This window comes from Triticum aestivum, chromosome 5A (assembly GCF_018294505.1).
Source record: "Triticum aestivum cultivar Chinese Spring chromosome 5A, IWGSC CS RefSeq v2.1, whole genome shotgun sequence".
NCBI lineage: Eukaryota > Viridiplantae > Streptophyta > Magnoliopsida > Poales > Poaceae > Triticum > Triticum aestivum.
The window spans coordinates 601569949-601575487 of NC_057806.1; positions in this window are offsets into that span (position 1 = coordinate 601569949).

A 5539-nucleotide genomic window follows, 5' to 3' on the forward strand; every position below is an offset into this window, starting at 1 on the left:
CCCTAGAGGCAATAATAAATTAGTTATTATTATATTTCCCTGTTCATGATAATCGTTTATTATCCATGCTAGAATTGTATTGATAGGAAACTCAGATACATGTGTGGATACATAGACAACACCATGTCCCTAGTAAGCCTCTAGTTGACTAGCTCGTTGGTCAATAGATGGTTACGGTTTCCTAACCATGGACATTGGATGTCGTTGATAACGGGATCACATCATTAGGAGAATGATGTGATGGACAAGACCCAATCCTAAGCCTAGCACAAAGATCGTGTAGTTCGTATGCTAAAGCTTTTCTAATGTCAAGTATCTTTTCCTTAGACCATGAGATTGTGCAACTCCCGGATACCGTAGGAATGCTTTGGGTGTACCAAACGTCACAACGTAACTGGGTGGCTATAAAGGTGCATTACAGGTATCTCCGAAAGTGTCTATTGGGTTGGCACGAATCGAGACTGGGATTTGTCACTCCGTGTAAACGGAGAGGTATCTCTGGGCCCACTCGGTAGGACATCATCAGAATGTGCACAATGTGACCAAGGGGTTGATCACGGGATGATGTGTTACGGAACGAGTAAAGAGACTTGCCGGTAACGAGATTGAACAAGGTATCGGTATACCGACGATCGAATCTCGGGCAAGTACAATACCGTTAGACAAAGGGAATTGTATACGGGATTGATTAAGTCCTTGACATCGTGGTTCATCCGATGAGATCATCGTGGAACATGTGGGAGCCAACATGGGTATCCAGATCCCGCTGTTGGTTATTGACCGGAGAGTCATCTAGGTCATGTCTGCATGTCTCCCGAACCCGTAGGGTCTACACACTTAAGGTTCGGTGACGCTAAGGTTATAGAGATATTAGTATGCGGTAACCCGAAAGTTGTTCGGAGTCCCGGATGAGATCCCGGACGTCACGAGGAGTTCCAGAATGGTCCGGAGGTAAAGAATTATATATAGGAAGTGCTATTTCGGCCATCGGGACAAGTTTCGGGGTCACCGGTATTGTACCGGGACCACCGGAAGGGTCCCGAGGGTCCACCGGGTGGGTCCACCTGCCCCGGGGGGCCACATGGGCTGTAGGGGGTGTGCCTTGGCCTATATGGGCCAAGGGCACCAGCCCCAAGAGGCCCATGCGCCAAGAATCAAGGGAGAGGAAGAGTCCTAAAAGGGGAAGGCACCTCCGATGTGCCTTGGGGAGGATGGACTCCTCCTCCCCCCCTTGGCCGCACCCTTCCTTGGAGGAAGGGGCAAGGCTGCGCCCTCCCCTCTCCCTTGCCCTATATATAGTGGGGGGAAGGGAGGGCAACCATACCTAAGCCCTGGCGCCTCCCTCTCCCTCCCATGACACATCTCCCTCCTCCCGCAGCGCTTGGCGAAGCCCTGTTGGAATCCCGCTACTTCCACCACCACGTCGTCGTGCTGCTGGATCTCCATCAACCTCTCCTTCCCCCTTGCTGGATCAAGAAGGAGGAGACGTTGCTGCTCCGTACGTGTGTTGAACGCGGAGGTGCCGTCCGTTTGGCGCTAGGATCATCGGTGATTTGGATCACGACGAGTACGACTCCATAAACCCCGTTCTCTTGAACGCTTCCGCGTGCGATCTACAAGGGTATGTAGATCCACTCCTCCCTCGTTACTAGATGACTCCATAGATAGATCTTGGCGACACGTAGGAAAATTTTGAATTTATGCTACGTTCCCCAACAGTGGCATCATGAGCTAGGTCTATGCGTAGTTTCTATGCACGAGTAGAACACAAAGTAGTTGTGGGTGTTGATTTTGTTCAATATGCTTGCCGTTACTAGTCTTATCTTGATTCGGCGGCATCGTGGGATGAAGCGGCCCGGACCGACCTTACACGTACTCTTACGTGAGACTGGTTCCACCGACTGACATGCACTAGTTGCATAAGGTGGCTAGCGGGTGTCTGTCTCTCCCACTTTAGTCGGATCGGATTCGATGAAAAGGGTCCTTATGAAGGGTAAATAGCAATTGGCATATCACGTTGTGGTCTTTGCGTAGGTAAGAAACGTTCTTGCTAGAAACCCATAGCAGCCACGTAAAACATGCAAACAACAATTAGAGGACGTCTAACTTGTTTTTGCAGGGTATGCTATGTGATGTGATATGGCCAAAAGGATGTGATGAATGATATATCTGATGTATGAGATTGATCATGTTCTTGTAATAGGAATCATGACTTGCATGTCGATGAGTATGACAACCGGCAGGAGCCATAGGAGTTGTCTTAATTTATTTATGACCTACGTGTCAACATAAACGTCATGTAATTACTTTACTTTATTGCTAACCGTTAGCTGTAGTAGTAGAAGTAATAGTTGGCGAGGCAACTTCATGGAGACACGATGATGGAGATCATGGTGTCATGCCGGTGACGATGATGATCATGGAGCCCCGAAGATGGAGATCAAAAGGAGCAAAATGATATTGGCCATATCATGTCACTATTTGATTGCATGTGATGTTTATCATGTTTATACATCTTATTTGCTTAGAACAACGGTAGTAAATAAGATGATCCCTCACTAAAATTTCAAGAAGGTGTTCCCCCTAACTGTGCACCGTTGCGAAAGTTCGTCATTTCGAAGCACCACGTGATGATCGGGTGTGATAGATTCTTACGTTCACATACAACGGGTGTAAGACAGATTTACACACGCAAAACACTTAGGTTGACTTGACGAGCCTAGCATGTATAGACATGGCCTCGGAACACAAGAGACCGAAAGGTCGAGCATGAGTCGTATGGTAGATACGATCAACATGAAGATGTTCACCGATGTTGACTAGTCCGTCTCACGTGATGATCGGACACGGCCTAGTTGACTCGGATCATGTAATCACTTAGATGACTAGAGGGATGTCTATCTGAGTGGGAGTTCATAAGATGAACTTAATTATCCTGAACATAGTCAAAAAGGTCTTTGCAAATTATGTCGTAGCTCACGCTATAGTTCTACTGTTTAGATATGTTCCTAGAGAAAATTTAGTTAAGAGTTGATAGTAGCAATTATGCGGACTAGGTCCGTAAACTGAGGATTGTCCTCATTGCTTCATAGAAGGCTTATATCCTTAATGCACCGCTCAGTGTGCTGAACCCCAAACATTGTTTGTGGATGTTGAGAACATCGGACATACACGTTTTGATAACTACGTGATAGTTCAGTTAAATGGTTTAGAGTTGAGGCACCAAAGACATTTTTCGAAATGTCGCGGAACATATGAGATGTTTCGAGGGCTGAAATTGGGATTTCAGGCTCGTGCCCACGTCAAGAGGTACAAGACCTCCGACGATTTTCTTAGCCTGCAAACTAAGGGAGAAAAGCTCAATCGTTGAGCTTGTGCTCAGATTGTCTGAGTGCGACAATCACTTGAATCGAGTGGGAGTTGATCTTCCAGATGAGATAGTGATCTTTTTCCAAAGTCATTGCCACCAAGCTACTAGAGCTTCGTGATGAACTATAACATATCAGGGATAGATGATCCTTGAGGTATTCACGATGTTTGACACCGCGAAAGTAGAAATCAAGAAGGAGCATCAATTGTTGATGGTTGGTGAAACCACTAGTTTCAAGAAGGGCAAGGGCAAGAAGGGACACTTCATGAAACAGCAAATCAGTTGCTGCTCCAATGAAGAAACCCAAGGTTGAACCCAAACCCGAGACTAAGTGCTGCTGTAATAAGGGGAACAGCCACTGGAGCAGAATTACCCTAGATACTTGGTAGATAAGAAGGCTGGCAAGGTCAATAGAAGTATATTGGATATATATTATGTTAATGTGTACTTTACTAGTACTCCTAGTAGCACCAGGGTATTAGATATCGGTTCGGTTGCTAAGTGTTAGTAACTCGAAATAAAAGAGCTACGAAATAAACGGAGACTAGCTAAAGGTGAGCTGACGATATGTGTTGGAAGTGTTTCCAAGTTTGATGTGATCAAACATCGCACGCTCCCTCTACCATCAAGATTAGTATTAAACCTGAATAATTGTCATTTGGTGTTTGCATTGAGCATAGACATGATTGGATTATGTCTATCGCGATACGGTTATTCATTTAAAGAGAATAATGGTTACTCTATTTATTTGAATAAAACCTTCAATGGTCTTGCACCTAAAGGAATGGTTTATTGAATCTCGATCGTAGTGATACACATTTTCATGCCAAAAGATATAAGATAGTAATGATAGTACCACTTACTTGTGGCACTGCCATGTAAGTCATAATGGTATAAAACGCATGAAGAAGCTCCATGTTGATGGATCTTTGGACTCACTCGTTTTTGAAAAGTTTGAGACATGCGAACCATGTCTATTGGTGTATACGCATGAAGAAACTCCATGCAGATGGATCGTTTGGACTCACTTGATTTTGAATCACTTGAGATATGCAAATCATACCACATGGGCAAGATGACTGAAAAGCCTCGGTTTCAGTAAAATGGAACAAGATAGCAACTTGTTGGAAGCAACACATTTTGATGTGTGCAGTCCAATGAGTGCTGAGGCATGCAGTGAATATCGTTATGTTCTTACTTCACAGATGATTCGAGTAGATGTTGAGTATATTTACTTGATGAAACACAAGTCTGAATTATTGAATGGTTCAAGTAATTTCAGAGTGAAGTTTAAGATCATTGTGACAAGAGGATAAAATGTCTATGATATGATCATAGAGATGAATATCTGAGTTACGAGTTTTGGCACACAATTAAGACATTATGGAAATTGTTTCGCAATTAATACCGCCTGGAGCACCATAGTGTGATGGTGTGTCCGAACATCATAGTTGCACCCTATTGGATATGGTGCGTACCATGATGTCTCTTATCGAATTACCACTATTGTTCATGGGTTAGGCATTAGAGACAACCACATTCACTTTAAATAGGGCACCACGTAATTCCGTTGAGATGACACCGTATGAATTATGGTTTAGAGAAACCTAAGTCATCGTTTCTTAAAAGTTTGGGGCTGCGACGCTTATATGAAAAAGTTTCAGGATTGATAAGCTCGAACCCAAAGCGGATAAAATGCATCTTCATAGGACACCCAAAACAGTTGGGTATACCTCCTAATTCAGATCCGAAAGCAATATGGGTTGTTTCTTGAATCGGGTCCTTTCATGAGGAAAAGTTTCTCTCGAAAGAATTGAGTGGGAGGATGGTGGAGACTTGATGAGGTTATTGAACCATCACTTCAACCAGTGTGTATCAGGGCACAGGAAGTTGTTCATGTGGCACCTACACCAATTGAAGTAGAAGCTTATGATAGTGATCATGAAGTTTTGGATCAAGTCACTGCCGTACCTCGTAGGGTGACAAGGATACGTACTACTTCAGAGTGGTACCGTAATCCTGTCTTGAAGGTCATGTTGCTAGACAACAATGAACCTACGAGCTATGGAGAAGCGATGGTGGGCCCAAATTCCGACAAAATGGTTAAGAAACCATGAAATCCGAGATAGGATCCATGTATCAGAACAAAGCATGGACTTTGGTGGACTT